Here is a 17896-nt window from a genome sequence, read left to right as displayed (position 1 = left end):
TTAGAAAAAGGCTTTAAACCTGCTTTAAGTACTTCAACATCGTTCAAAGTATCATGTGCAATATTTATACATGTTCTAGCTTCCCATCAGCAAAAAATGTCCTGTACATCTCTCCCAAATCACTTTTCTCAGAGTTTGATCATAAATTAATGATGACACTCTAACCAAGCAGTTAAATTAGTACGTGCAGAATGCTTGCATATGAAAAAGTGTTTGTCACTAGCAGTGAGATAAATCAGAAAAATAATAGCAGAGCTCATTGTAGATGGCTAAGTATATTTACAGGACAACACAGTCATAGCTTATCTACAGTAAGGGGCCAGAAAATAACTTTCTCTGCCCTTCTAAAGTCCTTCAAATCTTTAGTGTTGGCTCCATTAAGATAAATATTAGATGCTGGCTATCTATACCTTCATGTGTACATATACATTGGAATCCAGTATTTAATGCATTGAGCACTAATGGTATTTTAGCTTTCAAATCAATGTCACATAAAATTCATGGGAAAATATCATAACATTTCATCAGAAAATGAATCACTTCAGCATGAAATCCTTTAGAAAAAAATATGCCTCTAAAGATTTTTCTGCATTGAGCTGAAAAATGCTACAGGCATAAGATTAGTTATTTAAATTAAATAAGAATGGATTTTATAGAATGAAAAAAAAGCTTTTTGGTTTCTAGTTTTCAAAACCTAGGGAATAGAGTCCCAAATATAAGAATCTCATCCTGCACTCATGAAAGACTCGTTAGAATTCAGTAAGGAAGGAAGCGTCACAGGTGGGGTAAAGAGCTGAGAAATGGGAATTAGAGTGTATCATCACAGAAATATTAGTTATTCTAGCTGTTGGCAAAGTAAGGTAAGAAATAAGAGAAATAAAAAAGGTAGCAGTCTTTCCATGGCACAGAGAATTTGGAAAGGCTGCTACTTTTAAACAAATTTTTGTGGTTTTTTTTTTTTTAAGAAACCTTAGAAAATTCATATTCTACGTCTCTCACCTCTGTAAGGATTTAGGTAAGCTTGGGACAGTTCACATGCTTATTTTTGAACCTGAAGACAGTTTTCCTTCCTGTTGAAAAGTTAAAATATGAATTTAAAAAAATATTGTGACTTGATGGAAGTTCAAGGTTTCCCTTACTGTTGACCTGCAGCACAGGAGATGCTATTTGTAGATGTTTAAGTTTACTTATTATTTTAAAGTTTTGGGGGTTTGTTTGTGTTTTGTTTGTTTGCTTGTTTTAAATACAAGAAAGTATTTAAATATTTAGTAGTTCAGTGTCTTTTGTCAATTGCTTTTCTTTAGAAGAATAGCATTTAAAATGTCTCCTGTTCTCCATATGAATGACTTATAAAAAATGGGTACTTCTTAAAGCTAAATAAATAAGGAAAATTAAAAAAAAATATTTTCAGCAAAGGCTTATTGACTTAACTGGCTTTATGTAAATTCTATCTAATGACAGCATTGTGTGGTCTATTTCTATTTTAGTGGTACAATAACTGTTGTATTTAGGGGGCGAAATAGTCTGAATGGATATGAATAAGCTTTTTATATAGAAAAAAGTGGTTACTTAATAGTTTTTAATTTTACTTAAATTATTTTTCCTTATATCAGGTTTTGGTAAACACCAGCAGAATTAGAAACTGCCAAAGAATTTTGATTTTAAAATACCTAAAAAGATACCTCTTTCTACAAAGAACCATTTCTATCAAAATCAACTTATTTGGAAAGAAAATATTAAATTCTTTCAGAGTAATTTAATTGGCAAAATAAAATTCAGTAGCATATATAAGTTTCAAATAAACATAAATTTTCCATAATTTTAGTTTCTAATTACAGTTTGCTTTCAAGTTTTTTACTCTTTCCTCCACTTTGTCTTGCTTTCTCCCCCTATTCTACTGTGAAAAAAAGGGAAAATATCAAAAGGGGACTGCAAAAGGACTTCTATTTTTCAAAAATAAACAAAAAATGTATTTTTTATTTTTAAATATTACTGCATTTAAATGTCTCAAATTTTGATATACATAGATATTTGTAAAGAAAATTTTCTTTTGTCTGTGAAAAACTATCTTGAATAAAAGTAAAAAAAAATATTTTTCAATTTCAGTACTAACCATGGAATAGTAGAGAAATTCAAATACGTCTTTTCCTTCTTCCTTTGGATACGTACTCTGCCTGTATATCCCTCTTTTAATGGTGTTTTAAATGCCTTGAAGATAATTTTGCAATTCAGAAATAAAATCAAATATTTTCACTTTCTTTCCAAAAGTGGGAGCAGGAGACTCCTCTTTTTCCTTACTTATTCTCCATTGGATTATAAAAAAACATAAGGATTTAAAATTATTCATATAGTGATAAAAGCAGAAATAACATTTTTAAAAATTAAACCAAATTTTGCGGGAGATTACAATGAAACAAATAATTGTCAACTGTAACTACAAAAAGAAATGCAATCTTAATGAACACAGTTCTCCTGCTCTTAGAAATAAGTTTGTTATGCCATGTCATTGTTTGCAAGATTGCTTTAAGCAGCAGGTTTTTAAAATTAATTTCTGTCTTTCATGGTCTGTAGAAGGTAGAAACTAGGGACCCTTTTGCTTGCCCAGGGGAGTTAATGCAATTTATTTTCCAGATCATAAAGGCAGCAACAAATCCACCGTGAGGTCAGGAAGCACAACAAAGTCATTCCTGAAGGAATGTCATCCTAACAGAGATACAGCTAAACACACCTGGAAGCTATTTTATGTTATATTATTATTATGATATATTATGATATAATTATCATGATGAGATCTTATGTTAATATTATGAAATATTTTCATCCTTTCACATTAAAAAGCTGAACATGACAACTAATTTTTTGTAACAGATGAATGTGAGCCTCCTCACTAAGTTCCACCTTTAGCCAAATCACTAAGGGATCCCAGCTAAGGTGGGGATGCTAAGAAAACATGGTTTGCATTTGAATTTTGAAGGGTTTCATTTTCCTGTGTGGTGTGAGAAGCAGCTGACTGTGCCATTGCACCCAGCTCCATTCACATGCTCCTCTGCAAGCAGATGCCACAAACCCCTGCTGCTGGGGTGATGCAGGACACGTGGACATAGGTTTGAGGCAGCCACAGCATCTGTGGCATGAATTTGCAGCTGAGGAGCCTTCAGCAGCACAGCCTGTTCCACCACCCCCAGTGCAGCTCAAAGCCAGCTCCTGCTTGCCCAGGAAGGAGCACAGGCATATCCAGCTTTGGTTACCACTATATCCATGATAATAATTTAGTTCTGGAGGTTTGAAATTATTCTGACATCCTAAGAAATAAGAACAAAACATGGGTTTTTCAGAAAGAATATCAGCTCTATATTTTGAGTTTGTGGATGAGAACAATCTAATATCACCTGAAATCTACATGAGCTTTTGCTCCAAATCATTTGAGCAGAGAACTTTAAATAAAATTTCCATTCTAATTAGAAGAAAACATAATCATCAATGTTGTGGTAAACAAAGCTGACAATATCAGTGTGATAATTATTTTAAATGTACTGTCATGCTTGACAAATTTAATTGCAGGATGTTTTTTATATGCAGAGGTTGCAGACTCTTAGTAGTAATCAAACTAATGGTTTGTCCTTGCCACTTAGCAAGGTTTATTTTGTGCAGTGAAAACATAAGGTAAGCATAGCACTGGCATTGTGTCAGAATACTGATGATGTTGATATCCTTCCTACACAGAAGGATGAGACTGTTTGGAATATTTTTATTTGATCACTATCCCTTATTCAAAAGATACTCAGAACCTAAGAAAGTAGAGATATTTTGCCCTGTCTGTCCTGTCTTAGATATCAGTGTAAATTTTGAATTCCTTTCTTGACTGAATATGCTTTTCATATATGAATATAAGCTATGGGGGAAAAGGAGAATTAATGCTCCAAATCACGTGATGAGCACTGGGCTTTGAGAGGAGTGCATGAAAAATCACAGTAATTAATTAGTTTCATCTCATTCAAACTTATAAGTCCCTAAAGGAGTTTCCCCAAAAGCTAAAGTAAGGATGGTTTAAGTCTGATTTCTTTATTTTCTAACTTGGAACAGAAAGCAAGATCCTTTTGGTTGGTTTCTTTCTCCCTATATTTTTCCTGATCTGATATAGATTGTTTTTCCTACTATTCTAATGCAGCTTTATGCATTAGAGCTATCAGCATCAGTCTCCAACTGAGCACTCTGCTCAAAAGCACTGACCACTCCTGTCCCTTCAATGTTGGGAAAAGACCTTCTTTTGGCTATACAACTCAGTGCAAAATAGCTGAAATGAAAGTGGATGTTATTCTTTCATATAATGATATATTCACTACTTTTATTTCTTTTTCTTACAGTCTTAATTTCAGCAAGCACACCACTGCAATTACAGCACCTTTCAACTATGAGCGGCTTTGATTTGAGATCTTTCCTTCATTTGTAAGGAAGAGCTGTGTCTTTCACTTCAAAATTTTCCATCTTGCTGTTAATAGATTTCTTATTGTTAAAATACTACCCCATTCCCTTTCTTCCCCATTTACTGCTTCCTTTTCAGGGAGAAAACTAAAAAGTAAAGGAACGATGTAATGGCTTGGCCTGCCAATGCTTACAGATTCAGGGTCAAAGAAAGATGCTGTATTCACTGCAGTTTACATTTTGTCTTTTCTGCAGAGCAATAGGGAAATCTTTGTTCGGTCACCAGCGGGTACCACTCTGCTGAAATGTTCCCATGGAGACAGGGCACAGCTGAACACAGCAGCAGAGGTGCACCTTACAGCCCTTCCATGGGGTCTGTGCCTACGTTTGTAGCTGGTGCAGTGCACAGCAAAACATCTCCCTTCTTTAGAAACCACATTTTTCTAGGAGTCAAATGTTCATTTCCTAAAGAATCCTCAAAAACCTATAAATTACATAAAGGAGGAACAACCAAACAAGTGTGTAAGCATTTCACATAAATTTCACAGAATTCCAGCGATGCTAGCAGAAACTCAAAAGCTCTGTATAATTGAGACACTTTTTTTTGTTTTGTTTTGTTTTTGTTTGGTTTTTTGGTGGGTTTTTTTTTGTGCTTTTTTGGATTTATTTCTAGATTTGAGATCATACAAATGCTGTCTTTAGCATGAGATGACTTGGACCCAAAGAAATACTACTTGTGATGTAGGTAGTTGGTTTGCTGTTTGGTTGTGACATTTGAACCATGTTTCATTTCACGCTTGCTGGAACAAGCTGCTCCTAGGAGAAAGACATTGACATTAAACTTTGGGTTGCACTTCCTATACCACAAGCAGGGAGAAAAAAAAAGTGTTTTTTTAATAAGTATGGTAAAGATTCATCAAAGTGTTTGATTCATCAAAGTCAGTGATAAAACTGTAGCTTGACTTCTTTAAAGTATTTTTCTAGAAAAAACTCAGATAATAATAATACTGCTTAGAAAATACTGATAAAAATTACCTTGCAATAGTTCAGACTTTTCTAGTCACCAGCATTGAAATTAACTAAAATGGAAGGTTCCAACAGAGCAATGAATGATTTAAGTAAAATTCTATAAGACACTGAATGATTTTGCTTGGTTAAATTTGATGAGGCAAATTTAAAGATGAGATATGCTAATTCTATATAATTAAAAACTTCAATAATTTAAAATAATTTCAAAACTACAAGCATTTTTAGAACTTCATTCTACTTTAAACTTAGTGACATTAAAAACTTCTACAGCATTCAACTGTACAGATGTTCAGCTGCTTATCCAGCTCAATGTGTTAAAATAATTATCAGATATGGGGTCCAAAGGAATTTTTGCTCCTAATTAGGAAGAATTTTTGCAGAAGCAAAATTTACTTTTTTTTTTTTTTTTTTTTTTTTTTTTTTGTAGCCTGGGTCATCATCATCATCATTGTCTTCTGGGAACTTTATTGACAAAAGTCCAGGAATCTGGGAGGCAGATAATGCTCTCACTTCCTCCTTTTTTCTTCCTGTGGCACGTCATTGTCTTTGGGCACATCAGAAAGCATTTCCTGGCCCATGGAGTTATGTGGGATGAGGCTGTGACGTCCCCCTGAGCCAGCTGCTCTTTGTGGCCCTGCATGCAGTGACTCAGTGCCTCTTGCATGCCCTGTCACTGTGCCCTGATCACTGTGAATATGAAAACAAAACTGCACAGCAGCCTGCTGGGTCCCATTTAAACATTATCTCCATCTCCATGCTGGGGGTCACAAATGTGGTCTTTGCTGGAATGTCTCCAAAGGGAGGCAGGAGAGTTGAATTCAGCCTAGTGCAAAAATAGGAGAGCCCCAAGGCTTTTTGCAAGTGATGCTTTCCCCTTTGTGGTCCCATAAGATACCATGCTTCAATTCAAAGTGTTCTGGAAGTGAAGGAACCTTGTGAACCATGACCCTGTGAGAAATTCCAGGTTTGATGCCTGTCCTAACACTTACCAGCCTTTTTTTCCCCCACCCCAAAGAGTCATAGTCTGCTGGAGCAGTACTTTAATTTGTGGTTGAAAACATCAAGATTTCCCATCCATCATGCTCTTGTCTCATGCAGTATTTGCAGAAAACTGTGTTGCAGGTACTTAGGATTCTGTTGTAAAAACCCTAATATTGTTAACATTTATTTGCTGCACCTTGACATCTCCCAGAAGTATGAATGGTTGTGATTTATTAAACAAGTCTGTGCTATATGAATTGGAGTCATTCTGCTTCACAAAAGGCTCTTAAAGTCAGAATTGGCTTGATGCAGCGTGGCAGGTATGTCAAATCCATGCTGCAGTCAGAGATGTACCCAGGGTTCAGTCTATCCTGATCCAAGTGTCACAGAATTATTAGATCTTCATCTTTGCAAGACAACTGATCTGGGTCTATTCCATCAGTTTTAAAGAGCCACTAGTCTGACATGGAGATGAAGAGGGACAAATATATTAAAGGAATAATTTTGATCCAAGATCTCATTCTGAGATCTGTGAAAGTACTATAACATATTGAATGAAAATATCTTTTTTTACAAAGGAGTTATTGACCTGCTTACTTGTTCTCAGATTGGTGAGCCTTGTGGACACCAATCTGCATTAGACAAACAGCTGAGCAGAGGAGGACATTCAGAACTATATTTCTCTTGAGATGAAGACAGAAATAGGTGTGACAATATCACAGCAAATTTTATCTTCAATCACATGTAGGAGATTGAAATATCTGTCCTGATTTTGGATGGCATAGAGTTACTTTTCTTCCTAGTTGCTGGTAGAGTGCTGGTTTGGTTTGGGACAAGAATAACGAAAACACATTCATGTGTTAGTTGTTTGTAAATGGTGTTTACACTAAATCAGGGACCTTTCAGATTCTCACACCAGCCCACTGGCAAAAGAGGACAGAGCTAGGAATACTGACCAAGAGGATATTCCAGAATTGACTGAAGAGATATTCCAGGCCATCTGGCACCGTGCTCAGTATATAAACCAGGAGGCTGTTCAGAGTCATGGTATTTGTTGTTGTCAGTCAGTATTAGGTGTGATGGAGCCCTGCTTTCCTGGGCTGAACTAGTGCCTGTCTGTGAAAAGTGATGAATGAATTCCTTGTTTTCTTCACTTTGCAATTTTTGCTCTTCTGATTATATTCTCCATTCTGATGCATGGGAAGGCAATGAGTGGCTTTGTGGGACTTGGTTGCCAGCTGAGGTCAAACACCATCCTGTTTTCAGAGCTTCTCTCTGAAAGGTAAAAAAACCCAAAGAATTAATCACAAGCAAAATTGTACCTTTTTCTTCCTTTTTATAGGTGCAGAGAGTGCCTGACCCTTGTGTCTGTTTAGTGTGGAAGAACTGTGCCTTACTGCTTGAACACAGGCATGGTTTCTGCTCAGCTTTGCAGTGGAATTCAACAACTATCTTGAGCTGAAAAATTACACAAGGACTTCCAGGATCAAACTTATTATGCATTCAGTATCCCAATACTCCATCTGCTGTTTCCTTGTTCCATATCCCATTAACAAATGCCAAGCTGCAGATTGTTTTTCACATAGTAATGAGCTGCATAAATATGTAAACAAAACAAAAGTTATATATTTCTGTTAGAACAAGTGCCAAGAACACCTCCTGTTGCAACACTACTAATGACAGGATAGCAACAGTGGAATAAAGAGAGTAATTTTCAGTATTCCCAGGTCAGCTGCACACATGGTTTCTCCAAAATAAGTAAGTGAGGCAATTTATTGCATACTTACAATGCACCAGATTCATTCCTGCTTTAATTGCAGTAGCCTCAGTGGATCTGTATCATGGAAGAATTTGGCCTTGCGGTTGGAAATCTTCCTACAGATGGTGGTAAAAAAAGGTGAACATCATAAATAATGTCATTATCCCAATTAACTGGAATTGATTAATTCATCCATCCATTTCCCAAGTGATTATCTCCAATTAAAGTAATTGCCTGGATAACATTCCACTGCTAGATCCCTGGATGAAACAGAGATTTCTAAACAGAATTTTACTCATATTCCATTACAACCACCAATACCTGGCAGCAGGGAAACACTTTGCAATTTGCTGTAGTTCAACACAAGAACAGAGGAAGGTTTGGAACATCTCTAAGAAACACAGACTCATGTATTATTATTTGTGTAAGAATAGTTACTGCGGCATGGGACTTGAGTTGCAGAATGCAAGGGGATGGTGCGTGCTGTAAAGAAGTTATATTCATGAGCAAGACAGCACGAGGAGCACAAAGAAACCATGAGACAATACCAGTAGGCATAGCGGCCTCTCACTGTTTTATATTTCTGTAGGCATCAGAGTACTGATGTTTTTTCCAACCACATCCCTGAAGGTAGCCAGCTCTGTTGATGCTTACAAAGAGATCCTTCCAGCTGTGAAAGTGATAAAAAGTCTGATGACACCTGTCTGAAAACTTAAAACATGGGCGGAGGAGCCTGACACCACAGTATGACCAGAGGCAAGATTCTACTTTCTGATTGTGATTAGAAGATGATGGGTGTGACAAGGATGCCTTGAAAAGGCAGTTTCTGAAATTGCATGTGAAGTGTGAGAGAGATATAAAGTAGTAATTTAAAGAAAGTGATAACAAGCTCAAATGAGCTGTGTATGAGGAGGATGCCTGTAGCCACAGTATAGCATCTGCTAAGTTCAGGGAAAAGGCTGTTCTAAAAAATGTGAGAGTATGTTTAGATGTATGCATAGATGGGGATGAAAAACTGTATTTAAGGGATGTTTTCTATAGAGAATATGTAAAATTCAAGTAGAGTTTGAACCCAAAAGCCTTAAACTCAGAGCTGAATATAATGTTAAATTACTGGACTGCTTAATCACTCAGTTCAGTAGCTGGGCACACTTTTAGGAAAATTAGTTTGAGGAAATGATAACAGCAAAGAGATCAGTGTCTGCCCCTCTTCCCTTCATGAGGAAGCTGTAATTGCAGTGAGGTCTTTCCTCAGTCTCCTCCAGGCTGAACAGACCAGGGGTCTTCAACCAATCCTTATGCAGTTTCCCCTCAAGGCCCTTCCCCATCCTTGGTGCCCTCCTTTGGATTAAGCCTCCTGGTGGCCTACTGTATTTTTTATATCCCCTTCCTTGCCCAGCTGGCATTTCTGTGGCAACCAGGACAGGGTTGGCCAAGAAGTGAAACCAAACATGCAAACAAAGAAAAAGTTTTTTTTTTTAAATTTTGCTAGAATAGCAAAAATAAAAATAGCAAAAAGTTTGTTGTTTATATTAAATTCCCAAACAGTATTTTGTGAGCAGACAATGTCAATGGACTCATAGCTAAACAGACGACAGGAATGAAGGGGGCAGCTTCATCAAGAAAGAAGCTGAAAAAGCACAGAGGCTAAGCTTTTGTTTTGGAAATCCTAGCTAAAATTCTTTGTCTGCCTGAGGAAAATTAACCAAGGTATCCTACCATGCAACTAATGATCTAGCACCTTTTGCTTGTTGCCATTTTGGTTTATTTAGACTCCTCATTGTCTACAGCAGGGATTGGAAGCCCTTAAGCTTCAAGGTTGGAGTCTTAACTTCTCACACAGAGAAGCATGGAATAAGAAACATTTTCACCAGGTGGGAAGGAATGATAAACAAGCACACAAACCTGAATGTATCTCGAGCATTCTCTAGATAGGTGGGAGGACCCAGTTCAGATCTTTGCCCACAGACAAAGTTCAAATAATGATTAAATTAATACGGAATAGCTATCAATAGCAGAAGTGAATTGACATCTCTTTGGATGGAGCAAACCAGGTCAAGAGGAGGTGTTCAAAAGCAGTGGTGTTCAAAAGGCAGACTGGTGCTTTCTTCTATAGTTTTGGGAATACAGTCACAAAACCATCTTCACATAAAGCTGATATCCATTTCAGGGCAGCTGAATCTTATTTTTGTGCCATTGCTATTATTACATTTTCATGGGATGTACCCTGTTCTAAACGGAATATTTTTCAGACACTTGAAAAATGTTAGTAGCACTTTTTACTACCTAGAAACTTTTTAGGGATTTGAGGAAATGTGCAACATTTTTAACATGATGCCAGTCAAATCCTTTTATGTTGAACTTATTGTAAACAATTATTTTAGGTGCCCAGTCCCATTGCTTGAGATAACCTCACTAAGTTGGGCCTCACTGACTTGAGTCTTCTAAAAGCTTGATCAATTCTGTCATTTAATCAGTTCTGGATAGGTTGAGTGCTGGATCAATAGTTCTTCACCAAGCCTAAGTAAATCAGATTTTAAGACATTTGTCCCAAAGTGCTCAGGACAGAGGAAATGTAGACATAGAATCAAGAGTATATCTTTAAAGATTCTCAGTAGGTCTATGAGTCTCATACTAATAAAAATAAAGCTTTTTCTGAAAGAAATCAAAGTTTCTTTCATGCACTCATGCACTATTAAAGTGAAGATTTTTTTTTAATAAGAAACACATAAGATCAATTAAACTTGAAAAAACCTTCATCACATTAAATGGATAAAGATTAATTGGTGGGCTTATTTACTTATTTTCTTTACATAAAGACATAACACAAATAAACATTCATTAGGTATCTAAAGCTCTAAGATGAGAGTAATATATTTTGAATAAAAAAGCTAACTAAAGGATTGAAATAACTTTTACATGGGAAAGAGAAAGCATGTCACAAAGGTAGCTTGCCTATCTAAACTAAACCTTGGGATAAATTTTAAGAAGGGAATCAAGGGGTAGAAGTAAATGGAATCAGCTATATTGTTGAATTGCCAAAGGTACATCAGGTTAAATCAATCCAATATTGTTCCTGACAAATTTTTTAAATTATATGCATTTTAAATTACCAGGACCTTACAAAGAAACCTAAGATTATGTAAATGATACAAGAGGGAGAGCAATTCAGAAGTGGCTGGAGCAGAGTTACTGCCAGGGTAGAGGGGGCTGGCAGTGGGTGTGTGTGAAGGAGATTTCAGTGGTGAGCAGGAGTGGATCCAGGAAGATACTGGTCTGAAGGTCAACCTCAGTAGCTATTTCCGGAATGCAAGTGATAGCTAGAAGTTACACTGCCTCTTCTAAAGGCATACAGCCCTTAAGAAAGTAAACAGTGTGACTCCTCTAACACATGTACAAGTATAACCCTAACAATATATTTTTGTTCATGGTCCCCCTTTTAGAAGAGGATGAATTGATTCTTAAAAAAACATGTTCTCTCTGAAGGTTTTATTTCCTGTTTCCTTGTTAAAGAGTTCTCAATAAATTGACTTTATAATTTTACATGTATATATGTAACATATATTTTGTGTTCTAATATGCAACACAGGTTAGCTCTTCAGGAACAGCACATTTCATGTTTTTTAAAGAGTAACTATCCATTTTTAAGGGTGTTATCTTGTGCTGATATTTGGTCAGGTAAAAGGAAATCTCTGGCACCCTTATAATATGACTTCCCAAAGAAAATAGCATGTTGTCTGTGATAAAAACAGAGGAGATTTCTAAAAGATCTAGGATTAAGAAGCATCACACCAAAAGGCCAGTATGAAATGGCCCTTTCCTGGCAACTTAGTTCTCTTGCAATTCTGAAAGTAGGAGTTACTTATTTTTTTTTAATATTCCATGCTAATTTATAATACATGTTTAAAATGTGTTGTTGAGAAATCATTTATAAAATGTGTTTGGAAACATATGATGACATTAGATAGCTGTCAGGCATTTAAATAGAGAAAATGAGTGTTTCACATACACCTGCAAGGGTGGGAAGGAGTCGCAGTTTGTCTGATTTACCATTGCATTCTGCATCACTTGACACCATGAACTTGACTTAAACATTTGCTGACTGACATCATTTGGAAAATTCATTGTCCTTGTTTCTATAAAGAGGCCTAAGGTCCCAAAGTGCCTTTATGTAGTAAGACAGAGATTGTACATTCACTTCCTAGTTCCTTTTTCCATCACTCAGAAAGGAGGGGTGGTTGGATGGTTTTGTTCAGACAGTGCTTTGAATACTTCTACTCCCTCCTTTCTTCCATAATGTTTCTTTTCTTTTAAGAGGACCCACCAGAGATTTTTCCATCCTTTTGCCTGATCCAGTATTCTTCTGATTCTGTTACAAGTTACCCAGAATAATTTTCTCTTAAAAAATCCTTCTTGTCATCTTACCTTCCCCAAGAGACCCCATTTTCTTTCTTAATGGAGAATAATATAGCTAATTTTAAAGATAGATTTACCAATTTATATCTCAAGCCTTAACTTTGCTGTGCCCACTGTGCCACCATAAAAGATACGCAGGTGGTCCACTCCCACTCTGTCTTAATAGGTGCATTTATTATTTGCTCCTGCCAACCAGGCCCACTTATGCCTGTGGGAAGGCTGCAAGGACTGGTCCTGTAATGCCCTGTCAGTGAGCACTGTCTTTCAGATCTCTCTCTATCAACCTCTGCAGTTCCTTCCATTTCTGCTTTGTACTGCTCATGTTTCTCCTACTCCTGCTGCCCATTCACACTTTAATGGTGTGAACAACCAACCATGAGTGTAGGCCATTTCTCACTTAAGTCAATTTTGAAATTTGATGTCCTATTTTAAGCAGTTAGATCTGTCAGAAAATTCAGGATTAAAATGTTGTTGTAGAACAGTGTTATTACTGGCACCGAGTGGCTGCATGGGAAAGCATTTCATCATGGCCACATCACATTAAACCAAATGTAAGGAGGAGTGGAAAAGAACCACAAGAAGAAACTCCTCTTGCCTGTATACCTTGGGAAAGATTTCCTTAGAAGAGTTTATTTCCTGGTTGTAGTCATTTCCTGGAAAGTTATTCTGATTCTATGTTCCCAAAGGCTGATGATTTGCTGTGGAACTCCTCTATGCTCAGATAATTCCCTTTGCTGACACTAAATGCCCACCCATTTTCCATGTTGTGACACTCACAGAAAGCTGAGAGTACATAAAGATACAGCATCAGAAACCCTGCACACAGAGTTTAGGTGCTAACTGAACAAAGTAGAAAGATTTTTCTCTCCCTACCCTCATCTAGGAAGCTGGAGAGAGTCAAAATCCAGTCCTGAGCAGATTTAGTGAATTGGGTGGAAATGACAGCTGTTGTGGTGGAGGAGGCACAAGTGATCTCCAGGGCTGGGAGGTGACTGCCTGTGCTTCACACAGCTGTGAGCAGCAGCAGACAGAGCAGGATGTCACTCCTGCTCTGTAGATGCTGTCAACCACTTTTAGAGAACCTAAACCACAAGAATATTGTCAAACAAGCAAATGATCAAACAGCAGCAAATTTTCTGTCTCTGAGTAGTAACCAATTAGAATGATAGCGAAATAATTAGGAAGAGTGAGGCAGAGAGTGTAGAAGTTGGCATCTCTTCAAAATGACCCTTTTTTTATAACAGCAGCCTCTTTTAAACACCCCTGAAAATAATGAGCTGTAAGCTGCAATTAGCATGAAAAATAGAGTTATTGCAGGGAACAGTTTGAAACAAGTTCTAAAGCAAGGGCAACTTTGTGAAAAGAGTCTTGTCAGAAGCTGTTTTTTTCTTAGATGGAAGAGTTTCTGGCTAAAATTCCTTGATCTCCATTGCTAGCTGCACAGAGGAGTTATGCTTGTTATTAGTCAAGCTAATAACTTGGGAGACAAAAGAGGAATGGATGCAAACCACGTGTTTGTAGCACACAATGCTTTGTGTTTGGATGGTGAACAAACCCTCAGCTGGTGTGCTCTGGACTTTGTTGTGTCAGTGGCACCCCCGGGTGCTGCTCTGCACTGCAGTGCAGCCCTGCCCATTGCTGGGCCCTCAGTGAGCAAACAGAACTTCTTGGAGGGAACTGGTAGAATCCAAAGTATATTTAAAAACTAAAATTAAATTCTAAGTAAAAAGCAAGTGCTTTAACTACAAAGTCCCAATTTTGAGGTGTAACACAAAAGAATGAAAAGAAATTTGAAGCACTGGGCTATAAACAGCATCTTAGCACAATTTGTCATGACATGATGATATGTAGGAGGGAGCTGCTTGGTCAATCTGACAAAAATTTCAGCACAGTGTTGAAGCCTTAGCACACAATAGCATTCTTATTTTAAGTTTAAGGCAAAAAATATGATGTAAAATTATTTTACTGCTGGAAATTAGGCTCTGCTGATTTTGCACATTACACTGACCCCTTTTGACTACTATCAGCCCCCTGAAGTCCTAAAGATTAAGGGATAAATATAGATTGCTTCCATTTTTTTGTCAAAACACTGTGACAGATGAAGCAAAGGTAGAATTTAGACCTCTATTTATTGCCAAAATAAGAGGAAATTCTCTACATTTTTATAGCTAATACCACCATGTGTTGCTAAAATTGAGTCCTACAAAATACATCAGTATTTAGACAGGAATATAAGCAACAAGTTAAAACTATAAGAGAATAGAAGTTATGACCCTGGTGATTCTCTGTAAAAGGTGATATTTGATGGTACATTTTCAATAAAATACATATACCATGGAAGTCACTGTGCAAATTATACATGCAGAAAACTAACTGCCTGCAAGGGTCAAACTGAAATGCCAAACATATATCAAAGATAGAAATCTGAATCTCTCAAGGACATGCTGATTCAAATGCTTGAATTCTTCAAATTTTTCATAATCATGAATGTAAAATTTGTTTGGATATTGCTGTAATCACAAAGATTCCTTGTTTAATTTTCCTGTAATGTTTCATGTTCCCCAAACCAGAGGACCTTGATTATCTATCATTCCAGACAGATAGAGACCAGAGAGCTCTTGATTATCTTTCATTCTTTTACACTCTGAATCTAGTTAGATTAGGTCTTCAGGCAAAAGTGATAGCTTGCTTTCATTATTTAAAAGCACTTTGCTCTTCCACATGGAGATTTGTTATTATTTTGGTTTCATAGTTGACTAGAAAGAACTCCCATTGCCATCCTGAATTTAGACAAAATAAAAACAAATTTGTCAAGCTCCATTTTTAGGAGTAAAAGGCATTAATTTGGCTCCAATTAATAATTATATTTTGTTAACACCACACTCCATGTGGAGTTCAACACCTTTTTCAGGGTCCCTGAGGTTAACCCAGAGAAATCATGAGTGTCTTCTTGCAGGTGTGAGTTTTTCTATCAGGATATGTTTGATTGAAAGCATCTGATTCACAGCCTCTGCCAGGACAGCAGATGCTGTGCGAGTCATTTCAGAGTGATACAGTGTGCGGAACTCATGACTGCAAAAGTAACATCTTATCTCTGAAATCTTATTCCAACACATATTTGAAACCACTGCTTTTTGAAAAATTTTACTTAGGAAAGTTTTAGAAAATAAGTGTTTTGCTTATCCCTTGAGTCAGTACTCTGTTGCTTTCTGATATTCATGGGATGTTGAATGCTGCAGAAATTGTGGGTTGGGGAACATTTTGGCTACAGCTTATAGTGGACTTTGTGCAGGAATGAACTCACTTAAATCCCACTGATACAGTCTGTTCTGGCCATCTGTAATTCAAGGTACAGACTTCTGACAGACTGGGACAAAGGTACAGCATTAAGGCAAAATAGCAAAAGTGCTAGTACTTACCATGGAGGAGAAACTGCCAAATGGAAGGTTCTAGATTAGAATCACATTATAAACCTAAGATTTCCTCTAATTCCCACAGAAGTTTAAAATTGGAGGAGACATTTAAGTAACTGAAGGAAAACTGACTTGATTGTAAGGCAATTGTCATCACTGAAATAATTTCCAGCTCTGTTCAGCTCTGCTCAGTTATGTCTGCAGCTGGTGTGAAGTGCAGAGATTTAGAAAGGTCTTTGAAGTAAGTGCTAAAAATGTCAGCTCTATCAAGCTATACAAGGCAGTGCAAAACTGAGTTTTCTTCCCACTCACACTTTAGGAGTTTAGGGCTAAAAACTGTTTCTCTTGTAATATCTGCTCAGCTGTTGCCTATTCTAGAGAAGGTAAAGTTTCCATGAGTGCAGACATGCTTAAATTTTAGATTTCTAATGTACAAATCTCCTTAAAGCAAACGCCTAAAATGCTTATATAATGTATAGCGAAAAGTAGGTGCTTCTCACAGTCTCTTGTTTATGTAAACATAGCTAAGCTGAATAGAGAGAGAGCAGATGAACAGCAGATGAATAGCAAAATCTGAAATCCCTGACTTGTTCCATCAGATATTGTGTTATTAATTTTATATTTTTATAAGAACATGTTCCTTAATCTAGTGCAGCTTCTAACTCCTGAGCCAGTAGATAAAATGACAATCATCATTAGCTCCTCTTCCATTAACTGGAAATGTAGGGGTTTGAAAAATAGGGCCACAACCCCTAAAAGAGGGGGGAAAGTCTGTTTGGAATAGCTTTTGACTATTTACCATTGCTTCTGCTTCTTAGAAGACTTCTGTCATTAACCACCAGTGTAGGCTGTCATTTATGACATTTTTGGGTGATTACATCCTCCTATTCATATTTCAGAGAATTTAGACCCCCATTCAGGCCTCTGTTGAATATATTTGCATCCTATTGGATTTTAGCTGGCAATGACTGTTTTCAAACTCCAAACTCAGTGAATAAGAAATCAGAATTGGCCAAGAACCCAAAGCTATCTTCAGTTTTAATCTTTGTTCTAGACTGCTGCTGCCATGGCTTTAGTTATTAACTACTCTCTTTTTTCTGAACTGCAATCTGCCACCAGTACTTACACACTACATAGGAGAGGAATGGAGTGGATTGATAGTGCCTTAATAGAGCTGTTAAACACAAATCTATTCATAATTATTATTATCCAACCACTGATTTCCATCTACAGGAAAAAAATTAGTCATGCTCTGCTATAATTTACTGATTTTCACTTGACTGGGGTCGAGTTTGCAATTGAACTGCAAAAAAAAAAATCTTATTTACTTCAGAGGGATTTTTCCTCAGTAGCATATATTACATATTCTTCAGAGAAAGTATATTTCCCTTGCAATGAAATACCTAAAAAGGAAGTTCAATTTCTAGGAGATTTTAGATCTCAAATGACAAAAAATCCACAGCTAAAAGAAATCCTTCTACAATTAACTCTTCAGCAGTTTGAATTTATTTACATATATAGTAATAGATATGTCTGTCTGTCTATATCCATCTATCTATCTATCTATCTATCTATCTATCTATCTATCTATCTATCTATCTATCTGTCATCTTTTTTCTCCTTTTTTTTCCCCCCAGGACTATGCAAAATCCCTGCATGCTTGCAGGAAGAGTAGAAGATTCCCCACCATCTGACCAAGAGAGGAGAGCTCATCAGGCAGTTCTAGTGAAGGATTGCAGTCCTCCTATTTGTAGTTTTAATACCTGGCACACACTACCTGCAATAGAAAACAGATACTAGAAGTAAATGAAAAAGTACGCAGACTTGATTTTTTTTTAAGCATAAAAAAATGCTGCAAGATCAGCTAAAATTGATT

General features: G+C 36.7%; 1 long non-coding RNA gene across 1 annotated transcript; it reads right to left on the bottom strand.

Annotated features, from left to right (window-relative positions):
* Positions 1–5864: 5864 nt before the first annotated feature.
* On the bottom strand, positions 5865–16425 carry LOC115494724 (uncharacterized). The gene is made up of 3 exons (XR_005979763.2): positions 16027–16425; positions 8220–8307; positions 5865–7707 (listed from the first exon to the last, which is right to left on the bottom strand). It is a non-coding gene; the product is annotated as an uncharacterized lncRNA (long non-coding RNA).
* Between the last annotated feature and the right edge of the window lie 1471 nt (positions 16426–17896).

This window comes from Taeniopygia guttata, chromosome 3 (assembly GCF_048771995.1).
Source record: "Taeniopygia guttata chromosome 3, bTaeGut7.mat, whole genome shotgun sequence".
Taxonomy (NCBI): Eukaryota; Metazoa; Chordata; class Aves; order Passeriformes; family Estrildidae; genus Taeniopygia; species Taeniopygia guttata.
Note: the sequence above shows the minus strand (reverse complement) of the source record. Positions and strands in the feature narration are given on the sequence as shown.